At 43.7% G+C, this 26,813-nt stretch overlaps 1 protein-coding gene across 1 annotated transcript in view; it reads left to right on the top strand.

Annotated features, from left to right (window-relative positions):
• The first annotated feature begins 2,663 nt into the window (after positions 1–2,663).
• SRCAP (Snf2 related CREBBP activator protein) overlaps positions 2,664–26,813 on the top strand; it is a 139,531-nt gene continuing 115,381 nt past the window's right edge. Inside the window, 1 exon segment of the mRNA XM_075318692.1 lies at positions 2,664–2,855. The gene's annotated coding sequence lies outside the window, so the exon portion shown is untranslated.

Below are 26,813 nucleotides of genomic sequence, written 5' to 3'. Positions count from 1 at the left end.
GGCTTCTCTCCTCACGCTCGGTCAGTACGGGGCCTGTTTCTCGCCTGCCTGCGTCGCTCGGTCAGTACGGGGCCGGTTTCTCGCCTGCCTGCCTCGCTCGGTCAGTACGGGACCGGCTTCTCTCCTCACGCTCGGTCAGTACGGGACCGGTTTCTCGCCTGCCTGCCTCGCTCAGTCAGTACGGGGCCGGCTTCTCTCCTCACGCTCGGTCAGTACGGGGCCGGTTTCTCGCCTGCCTGCCTCGCTCGGTCAGTACGGGGCCGGCTTCTCTCCTCACGCTCGGTCAGTACGGGTCCTGTTTCTCGCCTGCCTCGCTCAGTACGGGGCCGGCTTCTCTCCTCACGCTCGGTCAGTACGGGGCCTGTTTCTCGCCTGTCTGCCTGCCTCGCTCAGTCAGTACGGGGCCGGTTTCTCGCCTGCCTGCCTCGCTCGGTCAGTACGGGGCCGGCTTCTCTCCTCACGCTCGGTCAGTACGGGACCGGTTTCTCGCCTGCCTGCCTGCCTCGCTCAGTCAGTACGGGGCCGGTTTCTCGCCTGCCTGCCTCGCTCAGTCAGTACGGGGCCGGCTTCTCTCCTCACGCTCGCTCAGTACGGGGCCGGTTTCTCGCCTGCCTGCCTCGCTCGGTCAGTACGGGGCCAGTTTCTCGCCTGCCTGCCTCGCTCGGTCAGTACGGGGCCGGCTTCTCTCCTCACGCTCGGTCAGTACGGGTCCTGTTTCTCGCCTGCCTCGCTCAGTACGGGGCCGGCTTCTCTCCTCACGCTCGGTCAGTACGGGGCCTGTTTCTCGCCTGTCTGCCTGCCTCGCTCAGTCAGTACGGGGCCGGTTTCTCGCCTGCCTGCCTCGCTCGGTCAGTACGGGGCCGGCTTCTCTCCTCACGCTCGGTCAGTACGGGACCGGTTTCTCGCCTGCCTGCCTCGCTCGGTCAGTACGGGGCCGGCTTCTCTCCTCACGCTCGGTCAGTACGGGGCCGGTTTCTCGCCTGCCTGCCTCGCTCGGTCAGTACGGGGCCGGCTTCTCTCCTCACGCTCGGTCAGTACGGGGCCAGTTTCTCGCCTGCCTGCCTCGCTCGGTCAGTACGGGGCCGGCTTCTCTCCTCACGCTCGGTCAGTACGGGGCCGGTTTCTCGCCTGCCTGCCTCGCTCGGTCAGTACGGGGCCGGCTTCTCTCCTCACGCTCGGTCAGTACGGGGCCAGTTTCTCGCCTGCCTGCCTCGCTCGGTCAGTACGGGGCCGGCTTCTCTCCTCACGCTCGGTCAGTACGGGGCCAGTTTCTCGCCTGCCTGCCTCGCTCGGTCAGTACGGGGCCGGCTTCTCTCCTCACGCTCGCTCAGTACGGGGCCGGTTTCTCGCCTGCCTGCCTCGCTCAGTCAGTACGGGGCCGGCTTCTCTCCTCACGCTCGCTCAGTACGGGGCCGGTTTCTCGCCTGCCTGCCTGCCTCGCTCAGTCAGTACGGGGCCGGTTTCTCGCCTGCCTGCCTCGCTCGGTCAGTACGGGGCCGGCTTCTCTCCTCACGCTCGGTCAGTACGGGGCCGGCTTCTCTCCTCACGCTCGGTCAGTACGGGGCCGGTTTCTCGCCTGCCTGCCTCGCTCGGTCAGTACGGGGCCAGTTTCTCGCCTGCCTGCCTCGCTCGGTCAGTACGGGGCCGGCTTCTCTCCTCACGCTCGGTCAGTACGGGGCCTGTTTCTCTCCTCACGCTCGGTCAGTACGGGGCCGGTTTCTCGCCTGCCTGCCTCGCTCGGTCAGTACGGGGCTGGCTTCTCTCCTCACGCTCGGTCAGTACGGGACCGGTTTCTCGCCTGCCTGCCTCGCTCAGTCAGTACGGGGCCGGCTTCTCTCCTCACGCTCGGTCAGTACGGGGCCGGTTTCTTGCCTGCCTGCCTCGCTCGGTCAGTACAGGGCCGGTTTCTCGCCTGCCTCGCTCGGTCAGTACGGGGCCGTCTTCTCTCCTCACGCTCGCTCAGTACGGGGCCGGTTTCTCTCCTCACGCTCGCACAGTACGGGGCCGGTTTCTCGCCTGCCTGCCTGCCTCGCTCGGTCAGTACGGGGCCGGCTTCTCTCCTCATGCTCGCACAGTACGGGGCCGGTTTCTCGCCTGCCTGCCTCGCTCGGTCAGTACGGGGCCGGCTTCTCTCCTCACGCTCGGTCAGTACGGGGCCAGTTTCTCGCCTGCCTGCCTCGCTCGGTCAGTACGGGGCCGGCTTCTCTCCTCACGCTCGGTCAGTACGGGGCCTGTTTCTCTCCTCACGCTCGGTCAGTACGGGGCCTGTTTCTCGCCTGCCTCGCTCGGTCAGTACGGGGCCGGTTTCTCTCCTCACGCTCGGTCAGTACGGGGCCTGTTTCTCGCCTGCCTGCCTCGCTCGGTCAGTACGGGGCCGGTTTCTCTCCTCACGCTCGGTCAGTACGGGGCCTGTTTCTCGCCTGCCTCGCTCGGTCAGTACGGGGCCAGTTTCCCTCCCGCCCGCCTGCCTGCCTGCCTGCTTGCCTGCTTGCCTAGTACGGGGCCGGTTTCACCTCTCTAAAATTTCTCTCACTGAAGAAACAGCTGAGAACAAACCCCGCCTTCGCTTCCCAGCGTGCTCTCAGTCTCGTGACGTAGAAATCCCCGCCCTTCGTGAAAAGCCTGGTGTCTCCGCCCACGTCGCCATTTTGCGCACTGAGCGCCGGCTCAGTCTCGTTGACAGGGAAGTGTTTTTGTCGCCGGAGCACAGCGGCCATATCAGGGTGTCCCCCGCCTCCGGGCCGCCCGCTGCCTCCACCCGCGACTGCAGCGCATCTTTTTTCCCTCCCGCAGAGACGGATGGAGACGGATTGTGACCGCTGAGTGGAGCCCGGAGTGCAGCAGAAAGCGCGCAGGTGAGGAACAGACAAGATGGCGGCCGAGGGGAGAGTGAACGTATAGGAAGGAGGCTGTGCTGTGGAGTGGGGAGGGGATAGATGGGGGAAATGTGTGTGTATAGAGACTATACTGTATGGGTACTATATAGATGGATGTATATATGTGTATATACAGAGACTATACTGTATGTGTACTATATAGATGGATGTATATATGTGTATACAGAGACTATACTGTATGTGTACTATATAGATGGATGTATATATGTGTATACAGAGACTATACTGTATGTGTACTATATAGATGGATGTATATATGTGTATACAGAGACTATACTGTATGTGTACTATATAGATGGATGTATATATGTGTATACAGAGACTATACTGTATGTGTACTATATAGATGGATGTATATATGTGTATACAGAGACTATACTGTATGTGTACTATATAGATGGATGTATATATGTGTATACAGAGACTATACTGTATGTGTACTATATAGATGGATGTATATATGTGTATACAGAGACTATACTGTATGTGTACTATATAGATGGATGTATATAGGTGTATACAGAGACTATACTGTATGTGTACTATATAGATGGATGTATATATGTGTATACAGAGACTATACTGTATGTGTACTATATAGATGGAGGATGTATATATGTGTAAACTATATAGATTGAGGATGTATATATGTGTATAGAGACTATACTGTGTGTAATATGTAGATGGAGGATGTGTATAGAGACTATACTGTGTGTACTATATAGATGTATATATGTGTATACAAAGACTATACTGTATGTGTACTATATAGATGGATGTATATATGTGTATACAGAGACTATACTGTATGTGTAATATATAGATGGAGGATGTATATATGTGTATACAGAGACTATTCTGTATGTGTAATATATAGATGGAGGATGTATATATGTGTATACAGAGACTATTCTGTATGTGTAATATATAGATGGAGGATGTATATATGTGTATAGAGACTATACTGTATGTGTAATATATAGATTGTGTATGTATGTGTATACAGAGACTATACTGTATGTGTAATATATAGATGGAGGATATATATATATGTATACAGAGACTATACTGTATGTGTAATATATAGATGGAGGATGTATATATGTGAATACAGAGACTATACTGTGTCTACTATATAGATGGAGGATGTATATATGTGTATAGAGACTATTCTGTATGTGTAATATAGATGGAGGATGTATATATGTGTATAGAGACTATTCTGTATGTGTAATATATAGATGGAGGATGTATATATGTGTATAGAGACTATTCTGTATGTGTAATATATAGATGGAGGATGTATATATGTGTATAGAGACTATTCTGTATGTGTAATATATAGATGGAGGATGTATATATGTGTATAGAGACTATTCTGTATGTGTAATATATAGATGGATGTATATATGTGTATACAAAGACTATACTGTCTGTATGTGTACAATATAGATGGAGGATGTATGTGTATACAGAGACTATACTGTGTATGTGTACTATATACATGGAGGATGTGTATAGAGACTATATGTGTACAATATAGATGGAGGATGTATATATGTGTATGTGTAATATATAGATGGAGGATGTATATATGTGTATAGAGACTATACTGTATGTGTACAATATAGATGGAGGATGTATATATGTGTATACAGAGACTATACTGTGTGTATGTGTAATATATAGATGGAGGATGTATATATGTGTATACAAAGACTATACTGTGTGTACTATATAGATGGAGGATGTGTATAGAGACTATACTGTATTTGTACTATATAGATGTATGTATGTATGTGTATACAAAGACTATACTGTCTGTATGTGTACAATATAGATGGAGGATATATATGTGTATACAGAGACTATACTGTATGTGTACAATATAGATGGAGGATATATATGTGTATACAGAGACTATACTGTATGTGTACAATATAGATGGAGGATGTATATATGTGTATACAAAGACTATACTGTGTACTATATAGATGGAGGATGTGTATAGAGACTATACTGTATGTGTACTATATAGATGGATGTATATGTGTATACAAAGACTATACTATGTGTACTATATAGATGTATGTATGTGTATACAGAGACTATACTGTATGCGTAATATATAGATGGAGGATATATGTGTATACAGAGACTATTCTGTATGTGTAATATATAGATGGAGGATTTATATATGTGTATATAGAGACTATACTGTATGTGTAATATATAGATGGAGGATATATGTGTATAGAGAGACTATTCTGTATGTGTAATATATAGATGGAGGATATATATGTGTATACAGAGACTATACTGTGTGTATGTGTAATATATAGATGGAGGATGTATATATGTGTATACAAAGACTATGTGTAATATATAGATGGAGGATGTATATATGTGTATACAGAGACTATACTATGTGTAATATATAGATGGAGGATTTATATATGTGTATACAGAGACTATACTATGTGTAATATATAGATGGAGGATGTATATATGTGTATAGAGACTATACTGTGTGTGTAATATATAGATGGATGTATATATGTGTATACAGAGACTATACTGTATGTGTAATATATAGATGGAGGATGTATATATGTGTATACAGAGACTATACTGTGTGTATGTGTAATATATAGATGGAGGATGTATATATGTGTATACAGAGACTATACTGTGTGTATGTGTAATATATAGGTGGAGGATATATATGTGTATACAGAGACTATACTGTATGTGTAATATATAGATGGAGGATGTATATATGTGTATACAGAGACTATTCTGTATGTGTAATATATAGATGGAGGATGTATATATGTGTATACAGAGACTATTCTGTATGTGTAATATATAGATGGAGGATGTATATATGTGTATAGAGACTATACTGTATGTGTAATATATAGATTGTGTATGTATGTGTATACAGAGACTATACTGTATGTGTAATATATAGATGGAAGATGTATATATGTGTATACAGAGACTATTCTGTATGTGTAATATATATAGATGGAGGATGTATATATTTGTATACAGAGACAATACTGTGTCTGTGTAATATATAGGTGGAGGATATATATGTGTATTCAACGACTATACTGTGTGTACTATATAGATGGAGGATGTATATATGTGTATAGAGACTATTCTGTATGTGTAATATATAGATGGAAGATGTATATATGTGTATACAGAGACTATTCTGTATTTGTAATATATAGATGGAGGATATATATGTGTATACAGAGACTATACTGTGTATATGTGTAATATATAGATGGAGGATGTATATATGTGTATACAGAGACTATACTGTGTATATGTGTACTATATAGATGGAGGATATATATGTGTATAGAGAGACTATACTGTGTATATGTGTAATATATAGATGGAGGATGTATATATGTGTATACAGAGACTATACTGTATGTGTAATATATAGGTGGAGGATGTATATATGTGTATACAGAGACTATACTGTGTATATGTGTACTATATAGATGGAGGATATATGTGTATACAGAGACTATACTGTGTATGTGTAATATATAGATGGAGGATGTATATATATGTGTATATAGAGACTATACTGTATGTGTAATATATAGATGGAGGATGTATATATGTGTATAGAGACTATACTGTGTATGTGTAATATATAGATGGAGGATGTATATATGTGTATAGAGACTATTCTGTATGTGTAATATATAGATGGAAGATGTATATATGTGTATACAGAGACTATACTGTGTATATGTGTAATATATAGATGGAGGATGTATATATGTGTATACAGAGACTATACTGTATGTGTAATATATAGATGGAGGATGTATATATGTGTATACAGAGACTATACTGTATGTGTAATATATAGATGGAGGATGTATATATGTGTATACAGAGACTATACTGTGTATATGTGTAATATATAGATGGAGGATGTATATATGTGTATACAGAGACTATACTGTGTATATGTGTAATATATAGATGGAGGGTGTATATATGTGTATACAGAGACTATACTGTATGTGTAATATATAGATGGCGGATGTATATATGTGTATACAGAGACTATACTGTGTATATGTGTACTATATAGATGGAGGATGTATATATGTGTATACAGAGACTATACTGTGTATATGTGTACTATATAGATGCAGGATGTATATATGTGTATACAGAGACTATGCTGTGTATATGTGTAATATATAGATGGAGGATGTATATACGTGTATACAGAGACTAAACTGTGTATATGTGTAATATATAGATGGAGGATGTATATATGTGTATACAGAGACTATACTATATGTGTAATATATAGATGGAGGATGTATATATGTGTATACAGAGACTATACTGTATGTGTAATATATAGATGGATGATATATATGTGTATACAGAGACTATACTGTGTATATGTGTACTATATAGATGGAGGATGTATATATGTGTATACAGAGACTATACTGTATGTGTAATATATAGAAGGAGGATGTATATATGTGTATAGAGACTATTCTGTATGTGTAATATATAGATGGAGGATGTATATACGTGTATACAGAGACTAAACTGTGTATATGTGTAATATATAGATGGAGGATGTATATACGTGTATACAGAGACTAAACTGTATGTGTAATATATAGATGGAGGATGTATATATGTGTATACAGAGACTAAACTGTGTATATGTGTAATATATAGATGGAGGAAGTATATATGTGTATACAGAGACTATACTGTATGTGTAATATATAGATGGAGGATGTATATATGTGTATACAGAGACTATACTGTATGTGTAATATATAGATGGAGGATATATATGTGTATACAGAGACTATACTGTGTGTATGTGTAATATATAGATGGAGGATGTATATATGTGTATACAGAGACTATACTGTGTGCAGGGCTGTGGAGTCGGTAAGCCAAACCTTCGACTCCGACTCCTCAAATTCTCTTGCACCGACTCAGACTCCGGCTCCGACTCCGACTCCTACATATATTGCTTATAGTTAAATGAAAAATTTATTGTAGTACATGAATATGTGTATGTGAACATCAGACATTTAATAATTTTTATGATACAATAATCAAGATATTTGGATAGAACATAAAATATATTTATTGGAATACAACTTTAGAACACAAAAAACTGTAATAAATTGTAAATATGTAATACACTATGTAATATACAGTAGATTACATATATATCTTGTGTGTGTATATACACTGTATATATATATATATATATATATATATATATATATATATATATATATATATATATATTTTACATATTTACAATTTATTAGTTTTTTGTGTTCTAAAGTTGTATTCCAATAAATATTTTATGTTCTATCCAAATATCTTGATTATTGTATCATAAAAACAATTAAATGTCTGATGTTCACATTGTACTACAATAAATTTTTCACTTAAATATAAGCATTATACTAAATGTTATTATTTAGTAAAATATTCAGCACATTCTGCATTGCACTCCTGTCCCCAATTTATTATATATTTTAGGAGTCGGAGTCGGTGCATTTTATACCGACTCCGACTCAGACTCCACCAAAATGAGCTCCGACTCCGACTCCACGACTCCGACTCCGACTCCACAGCCCTGACTGTGTGTATGTGTAATATATAGATGGAGGATGTATATATGTGTATACAGAGACTATACTGTGTATATGTGTAATATATAGATGGAGGATGTATATATGTGTATACAGAGACTATACTGTATGTGTAATATATAGATGGAGGATATATATGTGTATACAGAGACTATTCTGTATGTGTAATATATAGATGGAGGATATATATGTGTATACAGAGACTATACTGTATGTGTAATATATAGATGGAGGATATATATGTGTATACAGAGACTATACTGTATGTGTAATATATAGATGGAGGATATATATGTGTAAATAGAGACTATACTGTATGTGTAATATTTAGATGGAGGATGTATATATGTGTATACAGAGACTATACTGTGTATATGTGTAATATATAGATGGAGGATGTATATATGTGTATACAGAGACTAAACTGTGTATGTGTAATATATAGATGGAGGATGTATATATGTGTATACAGAGACTATACTGTATGTGTAATATATAGATGGAGGATATATATGTGTATATAGAGACTATACTGTATGTGTAATATATAGATGGAGGATGTATATATGTGTATGCAGAGACTATACTGTATGTGTAATATATAGATGGAGGATGTATATATGTGTATACAGAGACTATACTGTGTGTATGTGTAATATATAGATGGAGGATATATATATGTGTATACAGAGACTATACTGTGTATATGTGTAATATATAGATGGAGGATATATATGTGTATATAGAGACTATACTGTGTGTATATGTAATATATAGATGGAGGATGTATATATGTGTATACAGAGACTATACTGTGTATATGTGTAATATATAGATGGAGGATATATATGTGTATATAGAGACTATACTGTGTGTATGTGTAATATATAGATGGAGGATATATATGTGTATATAGAGACTATACTGTATGTGTAATATATAGATGGAGGATGTATATATGTGTATACAGAGACTATACTGTATGTGTAATATATAGATGGAGGATGTATATATGTGTATACAGAGACTATACTGTGTGTATGTGTAATATATAGATGGAGGATATATATATGTGTATACAGAGACTATACTGTGTATATGTGTAATATATAGATGGAGGATATATATGTGTATATAGAGACTATACTGTGTGTATGTGTAATATATAGATGGAGGATGTATATATGTGTATACAGAGACTATACTGTGTATATGTGTAATATATAGATGGAGGATATATATGTGTATATAGAGACTATACTGTGTGTATGTGTAATATATAGATGGAGGATATATATATGTGTATACAGAGACTATACTGTGTATATGTGTAATATATAGATGGAGGATATATATGTGTATATAGAGACTATACTGTGTGTATGTGTAATATATAGATGGAGGATGTATATATGTATATACAGAGACTATACTGTGTATATGTGTAATATATAGATGGAGGATGTATATATGTGTATACAGAGACTATACTGTATGTGTAATATATAGATGGAGGATATATATGTGTATATAGAGACTATACTGTATGTGTAATATATAGATGGAGGATGTATATATGTGTATGCAGAGACTATACTGTGTGTATGTGTAATATATAGATGGAGGATGTATATATGTGTATACAGAGACTATACTGTGTATATGTGTAATATATAGATGGAGGATGTATATATGTGTATACAGAGACTAAACTGTGTATGTGTAATATATAGATGGAGGATGTATATATGTGTATACAGAGACTATACTGTATGTGTAATATATAGATGGAGGATGTATATATGTGTATACAGAGACTATACTGTGTGTATGTGTAATATATAGATGGAGGATGTATATATGTATATACAGAGACTATACTGTGTATATGTGTAATATATAGATGGAGGATGTATATATGTGTATACAGAGACTAAACTGTGTATGTGTAATATATAGATGGAGGATGTATATATGTTTATACAGAGACTATACTGTATGTGTAATATATAGATGGAGGATATATATGTGTATACAGAGACTATACTGTATGTGTAATATATAGATGGAGGATGTATATATGTGTATATAGAGACTATACTGTATGTGTAATATATAGATGGAGGATGTATATATGTGTATACAGAGACTATACTGTGTATATGTGTACTATATAGATGGAGGATGTATATATGTGTATACAGAGACTATACTGTGTGTATGTGTAATATATAGATGGAGGATGTATATATGTGTATACAGAGACTATACTGTGTATATGTGTAATATATAGATGGAGGATGTATATATGTGTATACAGAGACTATACTGTATGTGTAATATATAGATGGAGGATATATATGTGTATACAGAGACTATACTGTATGTGTAATATATAGATGGAGGATGTATATATGTGTATATAGAGACTATACTGTATGTGTAATATATAGATGGAGGATGTATATATGTGTATACAGAGACTATACTGTGTATATGTGTAATATATAGATGGAGGATGTATATATGTGTATACAGAGACTATACTGTATGTGTAATATATAGATGGAGGATGTATATATGTGTATACAGAGACTATACTGTATGTGTAATATATAGATGGAGGATGTATATATGTGTATATAGAGACTATACTGTATGTGTAATATATAGATGCAGGATGTATATATGTGTATACAGAGACTATACTGTGTGTATGTGTAATATATAGATGGAGGATGTATATATGTGTATACAGAGACTAAACTGTGTATATGTGTAATATACAGCTCTGGCAAAAATTAAAGGTTTTTTTCCGCTTATTTTGGCTTTTTCTTGTCATTTCACTATTGGGCTACATTGGGGCAGGTAAGTGCGCTGCTGTCAGCCCCTCTCCCCCGGCTCAGAGTGGTCATGTGACCGCTCCTGCCGCGATTTTCCTGCTTCGTGTGATGTCACGTCGACAGGGGCAGGAGCTTATGCTCACTTTGATGACGGGTATCACAGCCGATGTCATGTAGCCACCCTGCTGGGCAGGCCCACCCCCTTCGCCCGCACCCTCCCAGACATCCCATAGTGGAGTGGTCTCGCTGCCTGTATGCTGCATGCAGCCCCGATGCTGCTTGTGGCGCGTAGGTCCGTGGCCCCCGGCCCCCTTGCTGTACCCTGCTTTTGCTGGGGGCCCAAGCAGTCAGCTCTGTATATCAGATGACTGATTCTTGAGCGCTGCACAGAGCACTATATACAGCGATGAACAGCCGCCGGCCAATCAGAGGCCAGCAGCGGATCATTGCAGCAGCTGTATACAGAGCTCAGCTCTGCAGAGCGCCTGGAAATCTGTCATCTGATATAAAGCGCTTGTGACGACATGGACTCTCATGGGTTAATGTTTCTTAAAATCCAGCCAGACAGCATGATAGATTGTCTATAGACGGGGGGAGAAGTCCCTCATTGTTTTTACAAGACTCTTGTTGACTCAGTGTAATTGTGTTGGCCACTGAAAGCTAGACTATTGTTCTCCATACATTTCCAGTAACCATTGTATTGTAGTTGTGTATTGATAATGTAATTACCTTAGTAGCCATTGTCTAATCAGTGGCTCCCAGTTTACATGTACACCCTCAGCCTTTCTAAGCACATCATTTAAATGAACATTGTAAATGCAGCTTGAAATTCCTCCAATGGGAGAAGCAATCTTGTCCAACCAATCGATGAGGACGCAGTGTATCCAAGGGGAAGGTTGTGGCTATAAAAAGGACTTCTTTAAGCCACCAGTGGTTGTTGATGGTTGATGGATCCAGTCTAAGCTCTTTGGATCTGACTGGAGGATCAGGACATCTTATGGCTTCAATCTAGGGACTCCGGATCCGGTTGGAGACCATATCCACAGCCTAGGGATTTCGACTCTGGCTGCCAGGATTGTAACATCAAACCAGGACTACCTAAGGAGGACACGCAGGTTGGGACAGTTCAGTCACCTGTTACAGACTTTGCAGACCTCAGACAGCTTGGAACCTGTGAGGCATGGACATTCTAAATCCCTGGTGAGCCAGCGGAAGGGTGAGACTCTGTTGCCTGTTACATTTGTGTGTTTTGCTGGTTATGTGTTATGTGCCGTTAATTGTTTGGGGATCCAATAAAGTCTAATTATTGTGGTTCCCTCACCCTGTGTTGTCTGAGTAGTGTTACGCCCACGGTTAGGGAGGCCGGCGTTCAGTTGGGATGAGCCCTGAGCCACGCTGTCTTTCTAAAGGCGGCGGGTTTTAGTGGACGAGAGCGCCCACTGAGCCCCGTGTCTCCACAATTGGTGGCAGCAGTGGGATACTACTCAGCCTGGTTTACCCAGGGGAGCTGCAGTGGACTGGCATTTTCGGACACCGTCCAGGGCTCAACAACCAGGGAGGCACATAAGCATACCCAGCAGGCCATAGGGGAGGCATTCAGGTTTCGGACGCTGCCATGTCCAACCCCACCAGCTCAGCCATGGGACAAGGACAAGAGAGGAGTTACGACCGCTGCAGTAAATGGATGCTACAGGATATGTGCCAGAGGCGAAAGATTATCTACTGGAACGCTGAGACTCGGTCAGCCTTGATCCAGAAATTAGTCCGTTGGGATGCCCAGAATGATGCAGAGGACGATGAGGATCCCGCCGATATTGACCCTGAGGATTTAAACTATGTGCCACATCATGGATCTAGTGACAATCGGAAATCAACTTTGTCCAAAATGGCCCAAGCCACAGCGTTGTTGGATGCATTGGGGCCTAGATCCTCAAGAGAAGAGAGGGCTTGGGTTATGGAATATGTTTATGGGATTCCAGCTGCCGTACTGCTAGCACCAGCCGGTCGAGAAGGATGGTCCCGCTACCCAGCAGAAGCTGCGCCAAAACAAAGGACTACAAACAGGGCCTGTGACTCTCCCAATCTATGGCGCTGTTATACATGTGGGCGCAATGGACATATAGATAAAGATTGTCTCCAAAACCGAGGCCGCATGCTTGGAGCCCGTCTGCCACTCCAACCAGTCAACATATGCCGAGATGAACCAACGAGACCTGAGGAATGCTACTCCCAAGAAACACCAATAGCTGAGGAAGTGGTTTATCCAGTCCACACCCTTCGGCAGGCCGGACACCGTACACCAGCCAACCTCCATCCCCACATCCAGACGGTCAAGGTCGGTGAGATACAGGCTCAGGGACTTCGAGACATTGGATCTTCCATCACTCTGGTAAGCCCAGTTATTGTTTCCCCAGAAGACCCTTTACCAGATTCCCAATTATCCATCTCCCTGGCTGAGGGCCAGCGCTCAGACGTCCCTCTGGCATGTGTGCAGTTGGACCTAAGGACCGACCAGGGAGAGGTCGAGGTGGAGCTTGAGGACAGCCTCCCCACACCTGGTATTTTGGGGACCAACCAGGAAGTGATCGATGTGGGGTTTGTGAACAGCCTCCCCATATCTCTCATTGTGGAAACTGACCAGAGCAAGGCTGATGTGGAGCATATGGACACCGTCCCCACACCAGTTATTTCGGGAAAGGACCAGGGAGAGGTTGATGTGAGACTTGTGAACAGCCTCCCCACACCTGTCATTGTGGAGACTGACCAGAGCAAGGCTGATGTGGAGCTTATGGACACCGTCCCCACACCAGTTATTTCGGGAAAGGACCAGGGAGAGGTTGATGTGAGACTTGTGAACAGCCTCCCCACACCTGTCATTGTGGAGACTAATCAGAGCAAGGCTGATGTGGAGCTTATGGACACCGTCCCCACACCAGTTACTTTGGGGTCTGACCAGGAAGAGGTCCATATGGAGTTTATGGACAGCCTCCCCACACCTGTTGTTTCGGGGTCTAGCCAGGAGGAAGTTGAAGTGGGGTTCATAGATGGCCCCACCAAGCCTGATGTTTTGGATACCACTCAAAGGGAAGTGAAAGTGGGGCTTGTGAATTACCTGCTCACACCAGTCATTTTGGAGAATGACCTAGGACAAGGACTATCCAGTCAGTTTGAAGCAGCCATCACCCACCTCCAAGCCAAGCAGGACCATGATGTGGATTTTTCTAACATCTTTTCCAGGGATGGTTTACATTCCCGGTCTCCAACATCCACTTCTGAGCCAAGAACCGTGAGTAAGCCTAACCACACTGTGGCTATTGACTGGGGGAGGATTGATAGTGGGAGATTTGTGCAGGCCCAACTCATGGACCCCACCTTAGTGCTTGTCCACAATATGGCTGCTCAACTTGGGGGAGGTAATCAGGGGGAGGTGAATAGATGCAAGCCTCTGTTGCTGACCTCACCATTAAAAAGGACAATGCCGTCAAGAGGAGAAGGATGATCGAAAGCCTATCATGTCTGGCTAATATTAAGAAGGGGGAGGAATGTGACGACATGGACTCTCATGGGTTAATGTTTCTTAAAATCCAGCCAGACAGCATGATAGATTGTCTATAGACGGGGGAGAAGTCCCTCATTGTTTTTACAAGACTCTTGTTGACTCAGTGTAATTGTGTTGGCCACTGAAAGCTAGACTATTGTTCTCCATACATTTCCAGTAACCATTGTATTGTAGTTGTGTATTGATAATGTAATTACCTTAGTAGCCATTGTCTAATCAGTGGCTCCCAGTTTACATGTACACCCTCAGCCTTTCTAAGCACATCATTTAAATGAACATTGTAAATGCAGCTTGAAATTCCTCCAATGGGAGAAGCAATCTTGTCCAACCAATCGATGAGGACGCAGTGTATCCAAGGGGAAGGTTGTGGCTATAAAAAGGACTTCTTTAAGCCACCAGTGGTTGTTGATGGTTGATGGATCCAGTCTAAGCTCTTTGGAGCTGACTGGAGGATCAGGACATCTTATGGCTTCAATCTAGGGACTCCGGATCCGGTTGGAGACCATATCCACAGCCTAGGGATTTCGACTCCGGCTGCCAGGATTGTAACATCAAACCAGGACTACCTAAGGAGGACACGCAGGTTGGGACAGTTCAGTCACCTGTTACAGACTTTGCAGACCTCAGACAGCTTAGAACCTGTGAGGCATGGACATTCTAAATCCCTGGTGAGCCAGCGGAAGGGTGAGACTCTGTTGCCTGTTACATTTGTGTGTTTTGCTGGTTATGTGTTATGTGCCGTTAATTGTTTGGGGATCCAATAAAGTCTAATTATTGTGGTTCCCTCACCCTGTGTTGTCTGAGTAGTGTTACGCCCACGGTTAGGGAGGCCGGCGTTCAGTTGGGATGAGCCCTGAGCCACGCTGTCTTTCTAAAGGCGGCGGGTTTTAGTGGACGAGAGCGCCCACTGAGCCCCGTGTCTCCACAGCGCTGTCAGCAGTGGCTCCTGATGCTTGTGGCGCGCAGACCTATGGCCTCCTTGCTGATCGTGGGCTGTGCAGTCTGCGCTTTATATCAGATGACAGATTCCTGGGTGCTCTGCAGAGTTGAGCTCTGTATACAGCTATGATCAACCGCTGGTCAATCAGAGTCTATCAGCAGATCACTGGAGAAGCTGTATAGAGAGCTCGGCCCTGTGCAGCGCCCAGGCCTCTGTACTCTGATATACAGCGCTGTCCGCTGCGGCCCCTGCATCGGCAGCAATCAGCAAGGGGTCTGCTTCCGCAAGAGGCAGGGCACCGAGGGAATGAGGACAAGTGAGAAGGATTCAGTATCGTCTCTATGACGATGACACACAGATCTACCTCTCTACTAACCAGAATCCTACAATGTCTGTCTGCTATTTCATCCTTCTTCTCTGCTCGATTCCTAAAGCTTAACATGGACAAAACAGAATTCATCGTCTTTCCTCTTCCTCATTCAACTCCTCCAGCAAGCCTCTCCCCAGTCTCACAAGCTCGTTGCCTCGGAGTAACCATCGACTCTGTTCCATTTTTCAAGCCACACATCCAAGTCCTCTTTACCTCATGCTGCCTACAACTCAAAAATATCTCCCGGATCCGTGCTTTCTTTAACCAAAAATCAGTAAAAACATTAGTACATGCCCTCATCATCTCCCGCCTCAACTACTGCAACCTCCTGCTCTCTGGCCTCTCTTCCAACACTCTTGCACCCCTCCAATCTATCCTAAACTCTGCGGCCCGCTTAATCCACCTCTCCCCTCGCTATTCCCCAGCCTCGCCACTCTGCCAATCCCTTCACTGGCTTCCCATCGCCCAACGACTCCAGTTCAAAACAATAACCATGATCTACAAAGCCATCCACAACCTGTCTCCTCCCTACATCTGTGACCTAGTCTCCCGGTACCTACCCGCATGCAACCTCAGATCCTCACAAGATCTCCTTCTCTACTCCTCTCTTATCTCCTCTTCCCACAGTCGCGTACAAGATTTCTCCCGTGCATCCCCCATACTCTGGAACGCTCTAACTCAGCATATCAGACTCTCCTAACGTGGAAAGCTTCAAGAGGAACCTGAAAACCCAACTCTTCCAACAAGCCTACAACCTGCAATAATCCTCTGTTCAGTACACCACTGCGCAACCATCTCTGTCCTCACCTATTGTACCATCACCCATTCCCTGTAGACTGAGCCCTTGTAGGCAGGGTCCTCTCTCCTCCTGTAGACTGTGAGCCTTCGCGAGCAGGGTCCTCTCTCCTCCTGTAGACTGTGAGCCCTCGCGGGCAGGGTCCTCTCTCCTCCTGTAGACTGTGAGTCCTTGCGTGCAGGGTCCTCTCTCCTCCTGTAGACTGTGAGCCCTCGCGGGCAGGGTCCTCTCTCCTCCTGTAGACTGTGAGCCCTCGCGAGCAGGGTCCTCTCTCCTCCTGTAGACTGTGAGCCCTCGCGGGCAGGGTCCTCTCTCCTCCTGTAGACTGTGAGCCCTCGCGGGCAGGGTCCTCTCTCCTCCTATAGACTGAGCCCTCGTGGGCAGGGTCCTCTTCCTGTACCAGTCTGTTTTGTATTCTTAATGAGTGTTGTACTTGTTTTTATGTATACCCTTTTCACTTGTAACATGCCATAGAATAAATGGCGCTATAATAAATAATTCTACACGATGGAGCATTGCTACAAGAAGAGGAGCCCAAGGGGACATTACTACAGTATGGGCACATTACTATATTATGGGGACAGGGCACGGTGGCTCAGTGGTTGACACTGCAGTCTTGCAGCGCTGGGGTCCTGGGTTCAAATCCCACCAAGGACACCATCTGCAAGGAGTTTGTATGTTCTCCCTGTTTGCGTGGGTTTCCTCCGGGTTCTCCGGTTTCCTCCCACACTCCAAAGACATACAGATAGGGACTCTAGATTGTGAGCCCCAATGGGGACAGTGTTGCCAATGTATGTAAAGCGCTGTGGAATTAATAGCGCTATATAAATGAATAAAATTATTATTATTATTATCTGCCTATCTTTGCTGGAGCCATGAGAGGTCAGTGCTGGGGCAGAATACTTACAGCGAATGAGTGTGCAGAGGGCGGGGCTGGACAGTGAGGCTGGGCGGTGCCAGCTCTGACTGTGAGGTTTGGCATAGGAAGATTTCATGTTTGGTTGAGCTGCAAGTAAATAAAGCGGCTGCAGAGAATAAAGGGATAATTCAAGAGGAACAAAAGTTAGAAAACAAAAAAAATAATGTAGAGGTGTTTTATGACAATACAGCACAGATTAGCCTAAAAAAAAACATTTTGGAATTTGTCAGACCACTCCTTCAACTTCAACCCCTTAACAACCGCAGGCGGTAAAATTACATCCTATTGGTCATAGTGTTAATCTTCCCCAGCTGCTGCTTGCAGCTTGGGAAGATCGGTGCACATCTCGCACATTTATAAAGCTGATGTGTGCCTGCCAGGCACAAGCTGAATCATTATCCGCCCGTGCCTTTTAACCCCTATAAATGGCGCTGTCAATAAGTAACAGCGCCATTATAATCGCGCTGAAACTTTTCTTACAAGCCAATACCGAAATTCACGTGACGTGATCACGTGGATCTGATGGTTGTCTTGGTAGTACAGGGTCATGTGATGACTCCTGTGCTCACATGACTAAGGTCCTGTAAACAAACAGCCGAGTACTGGCTGTTACAAGAGGTGATCATTGCTCCTGGTCTGAGCGATGCAGCTCTGATCGGGAGAAATAAATGAGTGATCAGACTGCTGATCGTTATAGTCCCCTAGGGGACCTTGTAAAATAAAAAAAAATAAAAAGTTTTCAAAAATATCTAAAAGTTCAAATCACCCCTCTTTCGCTCCATTGAAAATTAAAGGGTTTGAATAATAAAATAATATGCACATATTTGGTATCGTCGTGTTCAGAAATGCCCGATCTATCAAAATATACAATCAATTAATCTGATCGGTAAACTGCACAGCGGCAAAAAAATTCCAAACACCAAAATTACATGTTTTTGGTTGCCACAAATTTTGCGCAAAATGCAATAACAGGCGATCAAAGCGTAGCATCTGCGCAAAAATTGTACTTTAAAAACGTCAGCTCAAGATGCAAAAAATAAGCCATAACTGTGCCATAGATCCCGAAAAAAAACACTGAATAAAATATCTCAAAAACAATAGTGCAATCACACTTTTTTTTGCAGTTTTTCAGCATTTGGAATTCTTTTGCCAATTTCCAGTATACTGTCTGGTAAAACTCTTTCTTTCATTTAAAAGTACAGTTCGTCCCACAAAAAACGAGCCCTCACATGACCAGATTGACTCAAAAATAACAAAGTCTCTCGGAAAAAGAATGGTGAAAAAAACCGGAACGTGCAAAATTGGCCAGTCGTGAAGGGTTTAAAGCGGGCTTTACACGAGACGATAGATTGTGCGATATGTCTTTGGAGTCACGGTTTTCGTGACGCACATCCGGCATACCGCACGACGTGGTTTCATGTGACACCTAGCGACGCAGTATCGCTCACAAATCGTGAGTCGTGTACTCGTCGCTAGGTTTCATATAATTTAATTAAAATGGCGGCGGTTGTTAATCGTTTCCGTGGCATCACACGTTGCTCCGTGTGACACCATGGGAACGATGAACACCAGATTTACCTGCCTCCCGCAGCACCCGACTGCTTAATTAAAGGAAGGAGGTGGGCGGGATGTTTACATCCCGCTCATCTCCGCCCCTCCGCTTCTATTAGCCGTGTGACGTCGCTGTGACGCTGAACGTCCCGCCCACTCCAGGAAGTGGACGTTCGTCGCCCACAGCGAGGTCGTCCGGAAGGTAAGTACGTGTGACGGGGGTTAAAAGAGTTTGTGCGCCATGGGCAACTAATTGCCCGTGACGCAAAAACGACGGGGGCGGGTACGATCGCTCGTGCTATCGTCTCGTGTAAAGCAGGCTTGAGAGACCACTGCATACTTCTTTACAAATCTGCGTGTCTTCATGTCTGACAGCCGTTCCAGCGTCAGCTGAATTCCACCAGAGTCACCTCATTCTACTTAATGAGCTTCTGATTAGGGGATCATCTGAACCCAATCTTATTTAATGAGGGAAAGTATAAGAAACACTGCTGTGGTCTTCACAATCCTCCTGCAATAGGACAAGCTGGAGGCAAAACAAGTGCTAGTAATAGCCCAAAAGTAATAGGACTGAAAAAAAACCTTAAGCATGGCAAAGGAGTTGAAAAGTGTTCAGTGAGGGAAAAGGCTCAATATTGGCTTTACTGGATACAGTGAGCGTCATGTTGCCTCCATCTTTAAAATTTCTAAGACGGCAGTCCATTACAACAAGGTCAAGCAGCAGAGATTGGAGACAACAAAGCTACAGACCGGCAGAGGGTGAAAGCGAGTCTCCACTGACCGGGATGACTATCGTCTTATTCGAGTGTCACTCAGCAACCACAGGGTGACATAAAGTGACCTACAAAAGGAATGGCAAATGGCTGCTGGGGTGAAGTGCCCGGCAAGAACAGTTCATAACGGGCTCCTAGAGGCAGAGCTTAAGTCATGTAAGGCTATGTGCGCACTAGGCGTTTTTTTTTTTACCGCGTTTTTCGGGTGCGTTTTTGTTCAGAAAACTGCATGACTGCTTCACCAGCAAAGTCTGAGTTTTCATTTTTCCTGTCTGCACACAGCTGTTTTTTTTAGCTGCGTTTTTGTGGTGCCCACAAAAACGCAGCATGTCAATTATTCCTGCGCTTTTCACTGCGTTTATCACCCATTGAGTTCAATGAGATGTTCAAAAACGCAGTGAAAAACGCAAATTGCAAATATAGCTGCGTATCTATGACTAAAAATGACGCAGCTATAAACGCAAGGGGTGGGTAGTACAGTCACGTGTACAGGAAGAGGATTGTACTCACCCAGCTTTTCTTGTGTTGGTAAACACAGAAGAGTGAATCCTCTCGCTACCGCCACCCCTGGTTCCAGCTCCCGTCTCCCGATACCACCACCCCTGCTCCGGCTGTCTGCAAACTCCCGGGAAACGTCCGATCGCTCCAGGACCTGCCAATGATCAGCTGACAGTTAAGTCCAGCGGTGAGGCTGGCTTTTTACCGCCAAGCTGGTTTAAACGATCAGCTGATGCTGTCAGGGGACAACATCAGCTAATTACCAGCCGGTCCTGGAGCGATCGGATGGGAGTATGCAGAGAGGCAAGTATAGTATTTTTTATTTTTCTTCTGATGCATCAGCTGATTGTGTAAACGGCTCTTATACAATCAGCTGATGTCATGTGATTCAGATCCTTGAACCTAATGCATCTGATCGCTTTGCCATCCATCAAACCGATCAGATGATATTTGATCTGGATTGGACATCGCGGGACCCTAGACCCAGTACTACGGCGGAAGGGGGTTCTTTATTTCAATAAAGATGGAGTCACTAATTGTGGTGTTTTATTTCTAATAAAAATATTTTTCAGTGTGTATTTTTTATCTTTACTAGAAATTCATGGTGTCCATGTCTAATATTGGCGTGACGCCATGAATTTTCGGGCTTAGGGCCAGTTGATAATACACAACTAGCCCTAACACCATTATTACCCAGCGAGACTTTCAGCACCAGGGCAGCTCTAAGAGTTGGATACAGCGCCAGAAGATGGCTCTTCTATGAAGGTGCCATTTTCTTGGTCGGCTGCGGACTGCAATTCACAGAGGGGGTGCCCAGAAAGCTTGGGCACCCTGTGCTGCGGTTCCAATCCCCAGCTGCCTAGTTGCACCTGGCTGGACATAAAAATTGGGCGAAGCCCACGTCGTTTTTTTTTGTTTTTTAACCCTTGAACGCATACCTGGGGCCTCGCAGGCCTGCTAGGTCATTTGTTTTCTCTGGTTGATTGAATTGCTTGCGCGTTCTAGGGTTAATTCATGAAATAATAAAAAAAAAAAAGGCTTCCCTATATTTGTAGTTCCCAGCCATGTACAAATAGCTAGCTAGCTGGGGGTTGGGGGCAGCCGCACCTGCCTACTGTACCTGGCTAGCATACAAAAATATGGCGAAGCCCACGTCATTTTTTTTTTAATTTTTTTTTTTTTAAACGTTTTTGGGCAAAAAACTCCTGCATACATTCTTGGATGGAGGATGCTGAGCCTTGTAGTGTTATTTATATATATATATATGTGTGTGTGTGTGTACAGAGACTGTACTGTGTGTGTAATATAGATGGAGGATGTATATACGCTACAGTTAAAAATTTGGGGTCACCCTTTTCCATGAAAAATCATACTTTTATTTATCACATGAGTTGCATAATGTATAGAAAGTGTCGTCCATACAGTGACGAGGTTAGAAATAATGATTGTTACATGTAATAATAATTTCTCTTCACACTTTGCTTTCGGCACAGAATGCTCTTTTGCACAATTCCAGCTTTGCAGACCTCTGGCATTCTAGCTGGTAATTTGCGGGGGTATCTGGAGATATTTCCCCCCGTGCTTCCCCCCCCTCTACAAGTTGGGTTGGTTGATGGGCACTTTTTGGCACCATACGGTCAAGCTGCTCCCACAACAGCTCTATAGGGTTGAGGTCTGGGGGCTGGGCCCCTCCATTACAGATAGATACCAGCTGCCGGCTTCTTCCCTAAATAGTTCATGCATAATTTGGAGGTGGCTTTGGGTCATTGTCCTGTTGTAGGATGAAATTGGCTCCAATTAAGCGCTGTCCACAGGGTATGGCATGGCATTGCAAAATGGAGTGATAGCCTAACTTATTCACAATCCCTTTTACCTTGTACAAATCTCCCACTTTACCAGCACCAAAGCAACCCCAGACCATCACATGACCTCCACCATGCTTGACAGATGGTGTCAGGCATCTTCCAGCATCTTTTCAGTAGTTCTGCGTCTCACAAATGTTCTTCTGTGTGATCCAAACACCTCACACTTGGATTCGTCTGCCCATAACACTTTTTCCAATCTTCCTCTGTCCAGTGTCTGTGTTCTTTTGCCCATATTAATCTTTTCCTTTTATTAGCCAGTCTGAGATATGGCTTTTCTTTGCCTCTCTGCCCTGAAGGCCGGCATCCCGGAGTAGCCTCTTCACTGTAGACGGTGACACTGGTGTTTTGCAGGTACTATTTAATGAAGCTGCCAGTTGAGGACCTGTGAGGCGTGGATTTCTCACACTAGAGACTGTAATGTACGTGTCTTGTTGCTCAGTTGGGCAGCGCGGCTCCACTTCTCTCTACTCTGGTTACAGCCTGTTTGTGCTCTCCTCAGTTGTGCAGCGCGGCCTCCACTTCCCTCTACTCTGGTTACAGCCTGTTTGTGCTCTCCTCAGTTGTGCAGCGCGGCCTCCACTTCTCTCTACTCTGGTTACAGCCTGTTTGTGCTCTCCTCAGTTGTGCAGCGCGGCCTCCACTTCTCTACTCTGGTTACAGCCTGTTTGTGCTCTCCTCAGTTGTGCAGCGCGGCCTCCACTTCTCTCTACTCTGGTTAGTGGTTACAGCCTGTTTGTGCTCTCCTCAGTTGTGCAGCGCGGCCTCCATTTCTCTCTACTCTGGTTACAGCCTGTTTGTGCTCTCCTCAGTTGTGCAGCGCGGCCTCCACTTCTCTCTACTCTGGTTACAGCCTGTTTGTGCTCTCCTCAGTTGTGCAGCGCGGCCTACATTTCTCTCTACTCTGGTTACAGCCTGTTTGTGCTCTCCTCAGTTGTGCAGCGCGGCCTCCACTTCTCTCTACTCTGGTTACAGCCTGTTTGTGCTCTCCTCAGTTGTGCAGCACGGCCTCCACTTCTCTCTACTCTGGTTACAGCCTGTTTGTGCTCTCCTCAGTTGTGCAGCGCGGCCTCCACTTCTCTCTACTCTGGTTACAGCCTGTTTGTGCTCTCCTCAGTTGTGCAGCGCGGCCTCCACTTCTCTCTACTCTGGTTACAGCCTGTTTGTGCTCTCCTCAGTTGTGCAGCGCGGCCTCCACTTCTCTCTACTCTGGTTACAGCCTGTTTGTGCTCTCCTCAGTTGTGCAGCGCGACCTCCACTTCTCTCTACTCTGGTTACAGCCTGTTTGTGCTCTCCTCAGTTGTGCAGCACGGCCTCCACTTCTCTCTACTCTGGTTACAGCCTGTTTGTGCTCTCCTCAGTTGTGCAGCACGGCCTCCACTTCTCTCTACTCTGGTTACAGCCTGTTTGTGCTCTCCTCAGTTGTGCAGCGCGGCCTCCACTTCTCTCTACTCTGGTTACAGCCTGTTTGTGCTCTCCTCAGTTGTGCAGCGCGGCCTCCACTTCTCTCTACTCTGGTTACAGCCTGTTTGTGCTCTCCTCAGTTGTGCAGCGCGGCCTCCACTTCTCTCTACTCTGGTTACAGCCTGTTTGTGCTCTCCTCAGTTGTGCAGCGCGGCCTCCACTTCTCTCTACTCTGGTTACAGCCTGTTTGTGCTCTCCTCAGTTGTGCAGCGCGGCCTCCACTTCTCTCTACTCTGGTTACAGCCTGTTTGTGCTCTCCTCAGTTGTGCAGCGCGGCCTCCACTTCTCTCTACTCTGGTTACAGCCTGTTTGTGCTCTCCTCAGTTGTGCAGCGCGGCCTCCACTTCTCTCTACTCTGGTTACAGCCTGTTTGTGCTCTCCTCAGTTGTGCAGCGCGGCCTCCACTTCTCTCTACTCTGGTTACAGCCTGTTTGTGCTCTCCTCTGAAGGGAGTAGTACGCACCGTTGTAGGAAATCTTCAGTTTCTTGGCAATTTCTCGCATGGAATATCCTTCATTTCTAAGAACAAGAATAGACTGTCGAGATTCACAGGAAAGTTCTCTTTTTCTGGCCATTTTGAGAGTTTAATGGAACCAACAAATGTAATGCTCCAGATTCTCAACTAGCTCAAAGGAAGGTCAGTTTTATAGCTTCTCTAATCAGCAAAACTATTTTCAGCTGTGCTAACATACCTGCACAAGGGTTTCCAAGGGATTTCTAAACATCCATTAGTCTTCTAACACAGCAAACACAATGTACCATTAGACACTGGAGTGGTGGTTGTTGGAAATGGGCCTCTATACACCTATGTAGATATTGCATTAAACACCGGACGTTTGAAGATGGAATAGTCATTTACCACATTACAATGTATAGAGGGGATTTCTGTTTTTTAGCTTCACTGAAAAAAGTGCTTTTATTTTAAAAAAAAAAAAAAAAAAAAAAGGAAATATCTAAGTGACCCTAAAGAGTGTGTACAGAGACTATACTGTGTGTATGTGTAATATATAGCTGGAGGATGTATATACGTGTATACAGAGACTATACTGTATGTGTAATATATATACATCCTCCATCTATATGTGTATACAGAGACTATACTGTATGTATATGTAATATATAGATGGAGGATATATATGTGTATACAGAGACTATACTGTGTATATGTGTAATATATAGATGGAGGATATATATGTGTATACAGAGACTATACTGTATGTGTAATATATAGATGGAGGATGTATATATGTGTATACAGAGACTATACTGTATGTGTAATATATAGATGGAGGATATATATATGTATACAGAGACTATACTGTATGTGTAATATATAGATGGAGGATATATATATGTATACAGAGACTATACTGTATGTGTAATATATAGATGGAGGATGTATATATGTGTATACAGAGACTAGAGTATGTGTAATATATAGATGGAGGATATATATGTGTATACAGAGACTATACTGTGTATATGTGTAATATATAGATGGAGGATATATATGTGTATACAGAGACTATACTGTGTATATGTGTAATATATAGATGGAGGATATATATGTGTATACAGAGACTATACTGTGTGTATGTGTAATATATAGATGGAGGATATACAGTTAGGTCCAGAAATATGTGGACAGTGACACAATTTTGGCGAGTTGGGCTCTGCAGCCACCACATTGGATTTGAAATGAAACCTCTACAACAGAATTCAAGTGCAGATTGTAACATTTAATTTGAAGGTTTGAACAAAAATATCTGATAGTAATTGTAGGAATTGTCCCATTTCTTTACAAACACTCCACATTTTAGGAGGTCAAAAGTAATTGGACAAATAAACCAAACCCAAACAAAATATTTTTATTTTCAATATTTTGTTGCGAATCCTTTGGAGGCAATCACTGCCTTAAGTCTGGAACCCATGGACATCACCAAACGCTGGGTTTCCTCCTTCTTAATGCTTTGCCAGGCCTTTACAGCCGCAGCCTTCAGGTCTTGCTTGTTTGTGGGTCTTTCCATCTTAAGTCTGGATTTGAGCAAGTGAAATGCATGCTCAATTGGGTTAAGATCTGGTGATTGACTTGGCCATTGCAGAATGTTCCACTTTTTAGCACTCATGAACTCCTGGGTAGCTTTGGCTGTATGCTTGGGGTCATTGTCCATCTGTACTATGAAGCGCCGTCCGATCAACTTTGCGGCATTTGGCTGAATCTGAGCTGAAAGTATATCCCGGTACACTGCAGAATTCATCCGGCTACTCTTGTCTGCTGTTATGTCATCAATAAACACAAGTGACCCAGTGCCATTGAAAGCCATGCATGCCCATGCCATCACGTTGCCTCCACCATGTTTTACAGAGGATGTGGTGTGCCTTGGATCATGTGCCGTTCCCTTTCTTCTCCACACTTTTTTTTCTTCCCATCATTCTGGTACAGGTTGATCTTTGTCTCATCTGTCCATAGAATACTTTTCCAGAACTGAGCTGGCTTCATGAGGTGTTTTTCAGCAAATGTATCTCTGGCCTGTCTATTTTTGGAATTGATGAATGGTTTGCATCTAGATGTGATCCCTTTGTATTTACTTTCATGGAGTCTTCTCTTTACTGGTGACTTAGAGACAGATACACCTACTTCACTGAGAGTG

Source organism: Anomaloglossus baeobatrachus, chromosome 7 (genome assembly GCF_048569485.1).
Source record: "Anomaloglossus baeobatrachus isolate aAnoBae1 chromosome 7, aAnoBae1.hap1, whole genome shotgun sequence".
Taxonomy (NCBI): domain Eukaryota; kingdom Metazoa; phylum Chordata; class Amphibia; order Anura; family Aromobatidae; genus Anomaloglossus; species Anomaloglossus baeobatrachus.
The sequence above is the reverse complement of the archived record's forward strand: the minus strand, read 5'-3'. Positions and strand labels throughout refer to the sequence as shown.